General features: G+C 38.0%; 1 protein-coding gene across 2 annotated transcripts in view; it reads right to left on the bottom strand.

The window, feature by feature from the left end:
• LRRTM4 (leucine rich repeat transmembrane neuronal 4) overlaps nt 1-15,867 on the bottom strand; it is an 867,464-nt gene that overhangs the window by 134,011 nt on the left and 717,586 nt on the right. The gene's annotated exons all lie outside the window — the stretch shown is intronic.

Raw genomic sequence — 15,867 nt, 5'->3', positions numbered from 1 at the left:
CTTCTCTCCCACTTCTGAGAAAGTCATGAATGGAGGCGAGGTGTGCCAGCTTAGTAATGGTGATGTTTTCTTATTTGCTTGAATAAAATAAGAATGTCCTACGCACTTGCATGAATGCAGGCTGGTCATCGGGGAGAGAGATGTGCATGTTGAGAAGCCTGAATGAATAAGCCGAGGAAATACACTACATGTCTTGTAGCATGAAATACATACACAAGGTTGCTTTACATTTTACTCATGTTGTGTGCCAAACATCTAAGCTTACATAGAATATCCAAAACTTGCAACAAATACTCGAAGAAATAACTTAAAGAGTAACCGTCGTTTTAATTTTTATTTTATAAATCAACTGTACACATGAAAATAAGAAACTTTGTAATATATTGTATCAGAGAAATCTGCTTCTTTCTCCTCCCGGACTGATCATTCATTCTCAAAATTCTCAATTTTTGGGTAAAATCTGTATTCAGTGAAGATTGTTACATTCCTGACATAGGAGATGGCAGTTGGTACCAAGGAGATTCTATGTTGATGGGAGGAGTTAAGGGGAAAGGTGGAGCTAGAGGCAAAGCTCCTCCCCATCCGGTCTACATAGAGTCTTATCGGCAGCAGCTGCCATCTTCTATCTCAGTAATGGGAAAGTCTGTCTTCACTGAATCCAGATTTTAACCAGGAAATGAGATTTTTTTTTTTAGAATGAAAGATCAGTCCAGGAGGAGAAAGAAGCAGATTTCTCTGATAAAATATATTACAAGATTACTTATTTTCACGTGTACTATAAATTTATTGAATAAAAATTAAAATGATGGTTTCTCTTTAAGCTTTGCATTAGTTGTAATACAGGGAGAATAGCGATGGTGGAGTTAATCACTAAAGGCGCCCATACACATTGAGTAAAACTTGTCTGAACCCAGCAATTTCAACAGGTTTGACCAGCCATCTAATCTATACAAGGGTGTCCAACTGTCCTCTGACAGATTATGTTGGGGGATGTCAGGACATAAGGATCTGGTAGCTCCTCTCTCATGGCCAACACAAAAATGCTTGGTCGAGCATTACTGTATGTGGGGGATCTCGCACAGATGGTCGTCATCTGAAATTACGTCCAACAACTATCAAATGTGTATGGCCAACTTGTAGGCTAGAAATCCACATTTTTCAAAACCCAGTGAAAAAGGTTGAGTTGAAAGTCAGAAATATGTCCTCTAGTCATGGGGCATAGGCTAAGATATGCTATAGCATGTAATGGGTCATCTAATACTATTGTTAAAGCTAAAGATGAGGTATGTCTATGAAATATTACCATTTATGGACTAAAGGGAATTTCTCAAATTAAACATGAAATCTAATCTGTAAGGAGGAGCAGCTGAGCAGATTGATATATAGGTTTGTGGGAAAAGATTTCGTTAAATTCCTGCTTATTTGAGATTTAGGAGTCCAGTGGGTGGTCCTAATCAGTGATCGACTGATAAGTGAACATAAAGAGATACCACCATAGATTTCAATCTAAGTAGAGTCGCCCCCTGGACTCCTAAACCCAGGTTAAGCAGGAATAGTCAACAATAAAACACACAGTATACTAAATATCTTCCAACAATATACCGTAATATATCAATATAAATCTATATATAGATTTAGGTTTTTTTACTTAAAAGAAGTAATTTTGAATATACTCGTATATATAACTAATTTATAAGCTTGCTTCGATCACATTATACAGCCTGCAGTCTAGTCTGCTGTCAACTTGTCATGAAGCTCGCCAGTAGGAGACTGATTCAGTTTGACACCCTAGTTCTAAATCTATGAACCTTGGTCAAGTGGCTTGTTGGTTTCCCTATGGCATGCAAAATCTGGACATATGTCTGGCCAAGCCTCCCCCCTCCTACTACGCCAATGCATCCTCCCAGCTAAACTTCCAGAATGAAGTGCAATATATAGTATTTCATACATCAAAACCGCTTTATAGAATCTGGTGTAAAGATGACCCGTGATGCAGACATGGAAAAGCTGGAAGATTTAAGCTCTGAACTCTGTGAAACGGTGAATTAAGCTAACCATAAATCAAGATGTAACTCGGGACCATTATAATGTTAGGCAATCCATTGACCATATTATTCTTGTATGTAGAATAATTCTATATGTAAACCAGACAATGATATATGTCCTAGATCTGCATTTTGTATCATTAAACTTTTTTTATTCTCTTTTTTTCATTAAAATGATGAGTTTTGTCTAGTAGCTGGGCCAAATTTTTTTTCCTATACTCAAACATTGAGGCTCTCTCTCAGTTTTGGTAATGGCACTATTTTACTGCTACCTGGATGCCAAAATAAAGATCTTGAATTTTGAGTGATGAAACCAAACTTTTCCAAAAATTTACATCCCACCCAGCAGACCCCATCCCTCGCCCCCTAATAAAAAAAAATAAATCAGTCAGCTATCCAAGGATAGGTAAAGGAATTCTATTCCTCTTCTGTGTTTTAAACTATTATCCTGAAAGGTTCAATAATTCTATTTTAATTTCTAGACATTTTCCTGGAGACACCTATTTTTCTTCCAGTTTCCTTTTTGTGAAACATAAGTTAGTTAAAAAGGGGCAAAATGAGGATGTCCTGTCACTGACTGGTCGTCGGAACCAAACTAACCAGTCTGCCTGCAACGCTGACTAACCAATAATTAAAGTAGTTGGCAATTCCTATCTATGTTGATATCAGCTTGACATACAGAATTGAATCTGATTTTATAAACCCTCACGGTCAGTGATAGATTTCATGTGACTATCCATATACAATTAATGAAATATGTATTCTTATACCTTTTAAATAATAAGTGAACACTTCCTGTTTTTAGCTTTGCTGTGTAGACTGGGACATGATCAGTAGAGTATTCTCAATATTAGAGGGCAGGATATATAATGATAGATTGCAGCTCAACTGTACTGCTATAGGCCTAACAAAATATATAGAGATATATAACTATATTTGAGGCTTTCCTGATGTTCCCAAGAGAAGAAGTAATCTTCCATCTCTTCCTAGAAACTGCATTAGTCTAGAGACATTTTGAAACTTCCATTTCTGTCCATAAAACATACACCTTTTTGTGCTTTCTATATAGTTAATGCTGGAGGGTAATGTGATGCTCAAACACGGCAATCACAGAAAATAGTTTTAAAAAAATTCTACATTAAAAATTATCATAAAAATAATAGAAATATGTTATTACTTTTTTTTTTACATATAGAAATCTAATTAATGAAAATGAAATAACCTACCCCTTTCAAAAAAAATTTTTAATAACTAGAAGTAAATTTACTCCACCAATTCTAAGACATAAGACATTATTTATCTCCGTATCTATCATGTCAGAACATTTTGGTTTCTCTCGTACGCCAGAATCCACCTATGCAGCCACCCATAGTGGATGCAATTACCTTGGTAGTCCGTCCGAAAGCTGTTCAATTACAAGAGGACAGTCAGCTTCTGGAGCTGACCAGCGGTTAACCACAGAGTGCGGCAGAGATCATTAATAAGGCAAAATGAATTCTCTGGTCTGGGCTCAGGTTGGATAACAATCTACATCCTCGAGTTTCCCATAATTCAGCATAATTGTCAGTTTGGTATTCCGGACAGGCTCCAGGCCAAGCCTGCATGAAGCATGAATTACTTGCCTTTATCTTTACAGAATGTAGTTTGAAAATGTAATTATGGCCATTGCTTTTTGTATAAAAAAAAACCTTCTCTCTGTATCACTTTGGAGATGGCCAGCATAGGGGACAGCGAGGGGCACCTCCTCTGCCACCCTCTAACCCACCATCTCATAAATATTCAGCTCTGATCTGCTGATTCTGCATAATTGGACACTCATTTACACCCAAGAGGAATTCTGTTTATAATTAATCTATGCTTGTGTATAATTAACCAAACTGAATATCTGGGCTAATGTACTTTTCCAACAGCTCCGATGTCACTCAAGAAGATGGTCTTACATTACGCACCAAACAAATTGACCGCTTTCATCAGTTGTCCTTTGTAATCATTCATAGAACATAGTATGCTGTATATTATAGTGCTGCTGCAGCCTTCATGTACACAAACCAGAGTCATGATCATTTCCACCTTTGGTTAATACATACCTCCTTCTAATAGATTTTGTAACATCCTTTATTTAGTTTTATATTCATGCATAATATTGGGGGCAGGTAAGGAGCTAACCCATTGATGCTCCAGTGATGTCTGCAGCTCCTCACTACATAGTCGATCAATCGCAAAAAGTGCCATACTTATTTATGCTTGCAGCTCTGCCTGGTGCCAACACAGCTATTACTACCCCCTATTTATTTAATAACAGCCTTTGGCTTGGTCCCAAGCCATGGCAACTTCATGGATGAATAATCTGTAGGAAGATTGATCTTGTGCAAGCCTAGATAGGTCCACCAGGGTCTTCTCCGCCATTATTTTGATTGCATCAAGCCATTGAGTTGCTGGTCTTCCTCTTCGCCTTATTCCTTGTATTCTTCTGACCATGATGTCCTTCTCCAGTGATTGCTTTTTTTATGATATGTCCAAAGTAGGCAAGTCGTAGCTTGGTGATCCTTGGTTATAGTGACATGTTTGGCTTGATTTGTTCCAAAAATGATTTGTTTGTTCTTCTTGCCATCCATGGTATTTATGACATCCTTCTCCGGCACTACATTTCAAAGGGGTTGATTCTTCTTCTGTCTTTTTTTTTTTTTATTGTTTCACATCCGTATGTTACAATAGAAAAGTCCAAACTATGCATGAGAGGTGTCTTCATGTCTACTACCCTCTACCTTGTAGATATGCTGATATTGTCTACTCACCACTTGCTTTGGTTAAAAAATCTAGAGGAATCAACATGTACCTTACTGATTTCATTTCAAAGCCTCGCACTGGTCTCCATTTACCACTCTGTCCAGATAGACAACACATCCAATCACTGGCTGTATGGTGACACATGGTAAATGCTGTGATCAGTGATTGGCTACTACAGCAGTCACATGTCTATCCAGCAGAGAGACCGGCAGAACAAGAGTTGGCAGACATTGGTAAGCAAATACTATTTTAATATTTTACACCATTTGTTATGTGTTATATGGCCAGGAAATTTCTTTAAGTTCATCATGGCAACTATCAGAATATGCAATCATTTTTACAATATTTGGATCATCTACATCTCCATTTTGACAGAGGGTAGTTCTTATTTTGTTTTCTCTTTATCCTTTGGCACAACTTTTGACGAAGATGTCCAAAGTTATTACTCTTAGCAATAAGTCTCTTCTACATTAAACTTTCTTGACTCCAGCCACTTTGCTCAGATGATAAATAACTGGAAAGCCTCCTTACACTTGAATTTTGGGACCATCAATGTGAATAAAAAAAATATCATAAATGGTTCTTTCAATTTCAGGCATAAATGTTTATATATGTGTGTATGTGTGTACATGTGTAGGTGTATATGTATGTATCTGTGTAGAATAGATGTCTGTATCTTTCTATGTTTGTGTTAATAGTAGTTTATGTGTGCACATACAATATGGTTTTGTATGTGTTTGTGTTTTTATGCACTGTCTATATGATCCATGTGAATATTACTATGTGACAATATGATTACATATTACTTTCAGATGGGGAAATCTTTTGAAATTTAAATTTTTAAGGTTCCCCAAATTTTTCCAAAAATTGTAACTGTGGTGAATTACAAATACTCCACTTGCTCTGAAGAGATGTGAGTAACACTCTGAGGCCTTCTAGAACTCTATCCAACACATTTAATGCCCTTGCCCTTTAATGCAATCCCAGACTTATTAATGTCAAAGTGACCTCAACATACATGTGCAAAAGTGGACACACCTGTTAATGTGATGGATTTCCTAGTTATTTCTGCAAAGTGCACATTGTAAATTCAGACTGAAGACAGCAAATCCATGAAGAGACACATATGGAAACCAGGACTAAATAAATAATTGTAAAACAAACCAGAATGTGTATTTAACCTTAGATTCCTCAAAGTATCCACCTTTAAACTCTGATAACAACTTTACACCACCTTGACATTCTCTCAGGCAGCTTTAAATAGTCACCTAAAATGGCTTTCAGGTATGCTTCATCATTAGTTCATTTGTGATATCAATGGCCTTCAGAAAGTGTTTGCTATCATTGGGTGTGTTTTGTAGAGGCGCTGTTAATATACAGTTCCATACAGTATTGAGCCCTATTCTTCAACTGGTCTAAACCAAAATATGGCAGGAACCATTCAACTAAGTAAAGAGAAATACCATGCCCTCATTACTCTAAAACATGAAGGTCCGTCTATCAGGAAAATTGCTAGAACCTTGAAGGAATCCTCAAGTGCAGCCATGAAAACCATACATTTTTATAATGAAACTGGCTTTCATGAGGACTTCCCAATGACAGGGAGACCCAGAATTATTTCTGCTGAAGAGGATAAGTTTATCAAAGTTATCAGCCTCAGGAATTGCAAATTGACAGAAAATCAAATAAAACAACCTTCATAAATGATAAACAGACATCATCTAACAGACACATCTCAACATCTTCTGTCCGGAGCAGAAAGATAATCTGGCCTGAATTGTTGCAAAGAAGTCACTACTGAGGAACACCAACAAGAAGAAAAGACTTTTATGGGCAACCCAACCCAAAGACTGAATATTAGATCAGTGAAAACCTGTGCCGAGGTCTAAGAATGAGACGAAATTGAAGATTTTTGGTGCCAACTGCCATGGTAAGCCAATGGTTTTAAATGTGCGGTGTCCACAGTGGAGAATAGAGGAAGAGATGTGATGGTGTAGGGGTGCTTTGCTGATGACACTGTTGATGTTTTATTCAAAATTTAGGGGACACTTACCCAACATAGCCACCATACCATTCTCCAACAACATGCCATTCCATCTGGTTTGCACCAGCTGGAACACAACAATGACCCCAAACACAACTTTAAGCTATATAAAAGCTATGTGACCAAAAAATAAGAGGGATAGAGTACTTCAGATGACATGGCCTCCACAATCACCCAACCCCAACCCAATTGAGATAGTCTGGGATGAGATGAATTACAGAGTGTGGGCAAAGCAGCCAACAAGTGCTCAGCATTTCTACAAACTCCTTTAAGACGTTAAGCCTGTTGGAAGCAATTGCAGGTGACAACCGGTGAGAATGCAATGGGTGTGTAAAAGAGGATTTAAGGTTTACACACTTATTGATTTGTTTCACAAGTATATCTTTACTCCTTTTTTCCATATGTGTTCCTTCATGGTTTTGCTGTCTTCAGTCTAAGCGTACTGTACAGTGAACAATGTACACATTCCAATCAGAAGAAGGAAAACCATAGTATGAGAACGAGTGTCCAAATTTTTCACCAGTTCTTTACATGATTACAAGTTAATTAATGGTAATTCTTCTTCACAACTATACTGTCAGACAACTATCTGTAATGTTTATTTAGTATTTTATAGATTTCTTTCCTGCTAAGCTGTGAGCTTTGACATCTTCCAGATTGAGCCTTGAATGGATGCTGCATTCCCTTCTTCTGCTTTTATACAGGCTTATATAATCCCACCTGATTGACTGCACTATACCATGTGATGTAATGTGTAAAGCTGCAAGGCATTATGGAGAAGCCCGCCCAACTGCATCCACTGTTATTTGGGCCTTCATTGGCTCATGTAGTCTTCTGCAATAAGTAAAACGAGATTTTTTTGGAGGGCAAATCAGCCAAATCAAATAGCAAATCGTTTAAATTCAGCAAACTTCCTAAAATTTGACAAGAATTCGAATCACACTGAATCGATTTGCTCATCTTTAATATTTTCCCATTAGTAAAATAGAAAAAAAAAAAAAAAAAGAAACTTGGAAAGCACACTGTCAAAACTAACAGGAACTATGTATATATAAAGGAAAATTTGGCCTTAACTCTTTCACTTTCTAATTTCTTGCACAACTTGGCACAAAAAAGCGCTGACATTTCCAGATATGTGCTGACATTTCTGTTTATTTTTTATTTTCCCTCTCCCTAGGTTTCCAGCTACAATATATTGTTATTATGGATTATTTGGCCAATAATTACAGATAGCTCAATATATCAGTGAAGCAAAATTATACTGAGGGTAATTACCTCCGTCTAACAATGGAAATGCTGCAGCCGTAACATTTCAGTTCATATATTATTAACATATTGTCAAACATAATGTGCATCTTTCTACACCTTAATTTAATGCTGTATATTTCATTATTATTTAATATTTGGTTAAAACAGGTAGTAAATGAATGTTTTAGAAGTCCATCTCATCGGACTGGCTGCACAAGGCCATGTAGTTGCATTCACAACATTTTCACAAAATTCAGATTGATTTAATGAGATAAAATAGAATAGAGTGTGTTCACTTTTCAAGCCAATTTTTTTTAATGCATGTAATTTGGGCCAACAATAATTTTTGCAATTGGGTTCTTATAAAAAAATGTGCACTATTTGCTTTCTATAGTCTCAGTATTACCGTGCGGCCTCTTGCTGCAGAATGAACTAACCTAAAATCTGTCAGTCAGCCCACTGTGACAGTCTGATGGGAAGCTTATAACTTCTATTATCTTTATCTTTTTTTTTTTCTGAGCAACTCTCAGTTGATTTATGACCGCAGACATCAAAGTTGATTGTGCCAGGAAAAAAGGCCTGTAAAAATCAAACAGTGAAAACGTTTTAAGGAAACTCACTTTCAAAAATGAATTTTAGACCCAAATACAGGCATTGAAGTAAGAAAAATGTTCTTAGAATTAACAATCCCTTTAAGAAAAACCTTAAAGAAGCCCTCCCATCAGTGTTTTGTAATAATATGGGCATGCTTCCCCTTGAAGAAACAAGTATAAATGTTGCATAATGTGATGTGAAATGTAATGTGAATTGTGATGTGCATTAGATGTATTAGTAATGTTGGTAATACAAGTAGGTTATAAATAAAGATTATTGTTATTGTTTATTATTAGGTTGACTGTAGAAATAGTTAGAGTTAATATTTAGGACTAGCCAGGAGTGGGAGGGACTCAAATGCAGGGAAAGCGACAAGTTCCTGTCAAAGAGTCACGTAGGGGGCCTGTGGTGTGTAATGAGTGGACCACAAGACCCAAGGTGAGCAGAGACACATTTTGGGGTGAGCCTAAATGAGAGGAGATTGAAGAGTAGGGATCGAGAGATCCAGACTGCAAGTGGCCTGGAGACAGAGTGTTCTGTCTTCGACATCTAATTTGTAATCTCTGATTATCTGTTTGTTAATATTTGCATAATTATGTAGTTTCATAACAGTCTTATTGGTTTGCAGTGTTTTGGCTCCCTCTAGTGACCAGAGTCATAATCGCAGTCTTATCTTTCTGTTTTCAATTCCAATGTCTGAATCTCCACCTTCATTTTGCAAAGCATTATGGTAGCTTTTTCTCCACTTTCCTCCATTTTCCTTAAGCCTGTATCCAGGAAGGATCTTGTATTCTCCTCTCCCCTTGTGATTGCATCGCCGGTATGTACTCATGCTTTCTGTAGCTAATTCCTGTCCTAATATTAGCCTGGTTTAATCAGTCCTGCCCCTGGTCAGCTACTAGTGTTCTAATGTTCATTCACAGTGTACTATGTATAATATGTATTCCTGTTGTACCCTGTACTGATTGATTGTATATTATGTTTATATTATAGTTTCACTGTGCCAATATATCAAGTTCAATAAAACCACAGACTCAACCTACAGTCTCATTATTGGACCCCAGTATAGCAGTTTAGCTGTCTGTATAAGTCTGCTTCGTTCAGTGAGGGCAGAACACAGACTGACCTTCTGGGGACGGGTCCTAGGAAAGGACTACTAGCCACGAGACCCCAAGCTTCTGATGTTTAAAGGTAACGGGCGTAAACAGGACTAAGTGTGTGGGACTATTAAAGTGTCCTGAGTGTGAGTTCATAAAAGCTAGCAGTGGAAAGAGGATGTGGAACCCCAAAGCAAGAAAAAGACACTTGTTAATCAGAATTGTAGCATTAAAGCAGGGATTTGGTGAAGTATGTAGAAACCGTGGATATAGAAAGCCCTGGAGTGTACTACTAAGGAACGAAACTGTGAGAAAAATGCTTCAAGTTGTAAAGGAAATGTTCATAAGACTTTGCACCTGATATCTTCACCTGTACTCTATGCATCTAGGCTTAGATGCCACCACTGCTCCGAACTGCCTGAGGTACACACGCGGATGAGCTGGATATTTCCCTCTTTGCTCACATTTAATAAGCCCCCTGAGCGATGCCATACTTGGTGTCTGAAAATGATTCTTGGAGCAATGGAACGACATGTTACACAAATATCATTTATCCTTTATTTTAACAAACTAGTCCTTAGGTAATAGAGTTTATTGTGCATAAATTATGCAACTTGGAAAACCAGTAAAAATCCAGCACTAGTCTTCCAGTGTGACTAAAGCCAAAAACTTTGATTGAAACATCCAAATTAAAATTGTGGAATTCTTAAAATCCTGTTAATCAATGAATAAGCACTGCATACAACAAATGCTGTTTTAAAGCATGTAGGTTTTTGCTACTATATCCGGGATTCCCTATTTTTTAATGGCACTACAATTTTATTTTCAATGTTTTAATAAAGGTTTTTGTTTTTATTCACACTGGAAAAATAGTGCTGGATTTTCACTAACTTTCCAAGTCCCATCCATTCCTTCCCAACTGGGATTTTTCATTCGATGGAGTTAGCAAAGGCCACCAAAGTTCAGCATTTGGCCCTCCCAAAAAATAAAAAAACAAACAAGTAAAGGTGGAAATCTCCTTTAATTTAAGAAATCCTGCCTTGGATATCGACAGAGAGCATCAACTAATATATAGACGTGTGGATCTCTTAACAAACTTTGAAGAAGATCACACGAAATAAACCTATTCTGTCTCATGTAGAGAAACAGACAATTTCAGCTGCTTACAATGAATTCCCAAACCAGGCAATAAATACCGACATAATAAAAACAGAAAAAAAAAAAAAAGAATACAGAGAAGTGAAAAGCAAAATCCAAAACCTCAACTCACCGGGGAGAAGAAGTCTACACTTGTCATAAATCAACCTGGCTTATTCAGGAAAAATCCCATTAACGGGGAGTTCATTTATTCATAAAATATTTTATCAATAATATAAAAGGCAGAACACTGACAGTTTATTGGACCGCTTGTCTCTCGCCATCAACACTCAGCTCTATTAATAATACCCGATATCCCGGCTCCATTAATCCCTATCGTTATTATATTTTTTTGTTCATTTACAACATGCTACTTTCACAAATTGGAGGAAGCAGAAAGATAAATGATTATTTTAGGGAAGATTCTGTATGTAATATTTATGGCGGAATGTGACAAGGAATTGCTAAATGTCATGTTTTCACATGAATTAATCAAACTTTTTGCAAAAATGCAGAGAAAATTGCTCCACTCCACTCTATAAGCCCCAAAATACCTATAGTTAACTAATCTAGTACAAGTAGAAGGGGCCATAAAACAGCAAAAAATGGGCTCCGTCATGTTCAGTCATACTATAGTAGTGCAAACCACAACATACTGTAACTACTTTCACTGCAGTAACAACAGATTGGATCATGTTGTCCTATATCAGATGTAGTGGAGTGACAGAACTGAAAACCAACACAGCATTTTTTCCCTGCAGAAAAAAGCCTAGGTGTGATAGGCAATTTGGTTCACTTTGGATCACCGGACCCCTTAGCTGCTACTACAAGTACACAGCAAATAATTTTTGAGTACTGGATTTGCAAAGTAAGAAAATGAAAAAATGAAACAATTACATTTCATAAGGTAACCAGAAATGGTTTTCAAACACCAGTGAAAGGTATAAATTGTGCCCATGGCTGTGCCTATTAATTTATTTATTTCATATAGCTTATCAAGTGCCAACATATTCCTCCAGAGTGATGTTCATCCCTACCGTCAGGGAGCGCAACATGTAACTTGGCCGTGTTGATGAATTTTACATATATATATGGCTTACGTATTTACCTATGCTTAAAGGGGGTGTCTGGTCCTAATAGATAAGTCTGCTATCACTCTGTATGACTGCAGACATATGAATCTCCCCAGTCCACGCAATGAGCACTGTGGAGATTCACCGGTTTCAGAGCTGGGACCGGAGGGTATGTATGAGTTATATATACACTTGTATGCTTCTCCATAAAACCTGGCCAGACCTTCTCATCTCTGCCTGTGAAAGTTTACTTTCTGGCTTGCTGGATTTGGGGTGCTGAAGTTGGAGTTTGTAGTTGCTGCTGGTGATTCTTGTTTGCTGCTCTCCTTTATACTATTTCCACTTGATTTGTACCTTCCTATCCTTCCCTTTATTCCTCTCTACCCTTGGTGATTGTTTTTGTATGTAAGTTGCGTTTTGTTATCCATTGTTATCCATATGTCTTACGTGTATATTCACTAACATATCTGTCCCAGGCCTCCTGGGGGAGGGGACAGCTTAGGACATTAACAGGAGAATAGTAAGGTTTGAGATTCAGGGCTCTCTACCTTAAAGAGTACTCCCAGGACAGGGATAGTTAGGTTCCCAGTTCCAGGGTCAGTAAGAGGCCCCCCTTCCTCATTGAAGACCGTCACACAGTGACATAATGTCCCTATAAGGCAAGCTCACTGTGTCATCACTGCAACTCCCTAGTTTCAGCCAACACCTTGTCCCTAATTCATCAAAGCAATTATGACAGAATTCTGGTGTAAATTGCATTGAAAAGTCACAAAATTCTTATGCAGCACAGAATTGTGGAAAAGTCTTGCAACTTTTCGCGTCTTCACACCAATTTGTTCCAACTTGAATAACAGGGGTCTCTATCGCCTTATGAACTTCGAGTCTCTTCCCAATAGATTTTGTCACTAATTCTCCAGTTTCTTCCATCTTGCTATATCCATTGTTATCTCTGACACTATGGCCTCATCACATTTACTGTCCCCAATCTTCCCTATCACTAGAACTAAATTTTTTATCAATCCAATTGACCAACTGTATTATTGTATCCCCAGAGCATGGCATCAAAACAATGCTAAGTAATTCTACATGTTTCCAGGTCTACAGACAATAAATGGAGCCTTGATTATTCTGAAATATGTGCACAATTTTCAAGGCATTTTTTGGAAGACTTTGTCACAAATAGATGTGCTACAGTATGATGATCAGACACAGATTTACCCAAGTCAGAGAATAGGCTTATGATGTACCGTAGTCAATCCCTGATATAATAAAAGAGATTAATTCTACTAAAATAAATGAAATTACTGTGCCTGAATATGTGTGTGGAAAGAGAGTGCAGCTCAGAATGGATTCCCCAATGTTGTTTCTAAAGGCCCCGTCTCACATAACGAGATCGTTGAAATGTCACAGGTTTTGTGACGCAACAGCGACCTCGCAAGGGATCACGCTACATGTGACACATAGCGGCGATCGGGCCCCCGCTGCGATGTCGCTGATCGTGCTCGAATGTGCTAGGCCATTTTTTGATCGTTGGCATCCCGCTGGCCAGAATGCATCGCTGTGTTTGACGCCGATGAGCGACCTCGTTGGCGACGCAGAAATCAGGGACGCAGGCGTGAGTCGTCAGAAAAGCTGCTGTGTGACAAGGTACCAACGACCACCGAGGTCATTATACGGATCGCCGGATCGTTGCTGCATCGTTGAAGAGATCTGTCTGTTTGCCAGCTTACTGCAACCATGTAGCGACGCACCAGCGATCCTTACCAGGTCGTATCGTTGTCGGGATCGCTGGAGCGTCGCTTAGTGTAACGGGACCCTAAATTGGAGTATTTGGTTGGAATATCTGATGATTGCATTTAGATGCTGTTTTTTTTTTTCTTTTTTAGTAAATGAAGAATACATATTGCTCCACTCTTGCCTAGCGGCTATTATAAGTCAGTTTTGTTGAGTTGAACCTGGCTATGTTGCAATACCAGACACAGTCAATGACAAAGAGAGGCGCTGTTTCAGGAAAACAAAATGCAGACCCTCAGAAAATCCCTTTAAATAGCTTAGCGATTTATTAAAAAAAAAAGTCCAGGATTTGAAATATTGTCTATATTACCACTTCTGCTTCCAATGAAGCATAACATGGCTTCAATTTTATTTTGTAACTGTTGTAAAATTCTGAATCTTTCTTTCCTTTCTCCATATATTGGATTACCTGTATAAATTCTATCAGGGAGACATTTTACAGAACATAAATGGTTTCTTTTTTTATCACTGGAAACAAGCGACATTTTATTGCTCTTACCCATACTCATATGTTGCAAGTGTGACGCCAAAGTGACTTAAAGAGAACCTGTCACCTTGGAAATATTCTATTTAGCTTTCAAAAGTGGATAACAGAACGATGATCAATCATATATCCAGCTAACAAAAAAAATCCCCTTAAAAAATATATATTTTTTACTTTGTCTTAAAAAGACCCTAAACAACAAACCACACATACTTTTATCAATTGCTACAAAACTACACTGCAAGTAGCAGGATTAATCCACTAATTACGGTATATCGTTTTGGAAAATTCAGGTAAAGCACAATTGTGATTGTCCCCATACTGTGACAATACCGGTATATATTGTCTTGCATATATGTTTCTGACTCCAATCACTATTGATCCTATTTTTCCTTTATTATGGGTATATATTATGATAGCGCACCATAGGATCAGTTGACAGAGAGTACAGGTGCCGTTTACCCTCATTTTTATGGTACCAACCTCTGCGGTCAGGTAGTGCCACAATCTAGGGTATACCATTGAAATCTAAAATTGGGCTTTACCTGGAATGTCCAGAACTATATAATTAATGGTTTAATCCCTCTGTTTGCATTGCAATTTTGTACTAATGGATAAACTTAAGTGTTATTTGGTTGTGGTCTTTTTAATACAAATTAATAAATATATAATAATAATCTTTAGTTTTATATAGCGCTAACATATTTCGCAGCGCTTGACAGTTTCCACACATTATCATCACTGTCCCCGATGGGGCTCACAATCTAAATTTCCTATCAGTATGTCTTCGGAATGTGGAAGGAAACCAGAGTACCCGGAGGAAACCAACACAAAAAACAGGGAGAACATACAAACTCCTTGCAGATGTTGTCCTTGGTGGGATTCGAACCCAGGACTCCAGCACTGCAAAGCTGCAGTGCCAACCACTGAACCACCATGCTGCCCATATAGATATTTTTAAGTGATTTTTTGTTAGCTGGATAATCTACAAGTAGGTTAATAGCGTTACAAAGCTGCCAGGCTGCCTTACTGCAAATTAATTTTTCTCGTCTCGGGAGACCGCCAGCTTTTAGTGATAGGGGTGTGCACAGAGTGGCTTCAGTCAACTCTCACAGCAGTATGATCAACAGTTGTAAGCAAGCCCTGGCACTATGATTGTCAGCCGGCTCTGCAACATGTAGGTGTAGAGCAAACTGTCAATAACCATGCAGAAGAGTGCTTACAGTCGCCGCTCACGGCACTATAGCCACTCCATGCACACCTCTATAACTGAAAGCCTGCTGATCCCAGGAGGAAATAAGGTAATTTTCTCCTGGTAGCCACACTTTCAGTAAGGTGGCCCCGCAGCATTGTAATGCTATCTATAAGGTTCAGTTGAATGTGGAGAGAAGAACAGTATGGGGGAAGTACTGGTTCTCCGTAATGAGACCAGTATGAGTATGGAGTCTTACAGGCACTGCTCCGTGGGAAAAAAGTATGCAAATTATCTCTCTGGCAGAATGAAATAAACTATCTTTCAAGCACTACATAGGAAAGATAACTAGTTACCCTTAAAATCAATGTC

Source organism: Dendrobates tinctorius, unplaced genomic scaffold (assembly GCF_039654945.1).
Source record: "Dendrobates tinctorius isolate UK_male_01 unplaced genomic scaffold, ASM3965494v1 ptg000272l, whole genome shotgun sequence".
Classification (NCBI taxonomy): domain Eukaryota; kingdom Metazoa; phylum Chordata; class Amphibia; order Anura; family Dendrobatidae; genus Dendrobates; species Dendrobates tinctorius.
The sequence above is the reverse complement of the archived record's forward strand: the minus strand, read 5'-3'. Positions and strand labels throughout refer to the sequence as shown.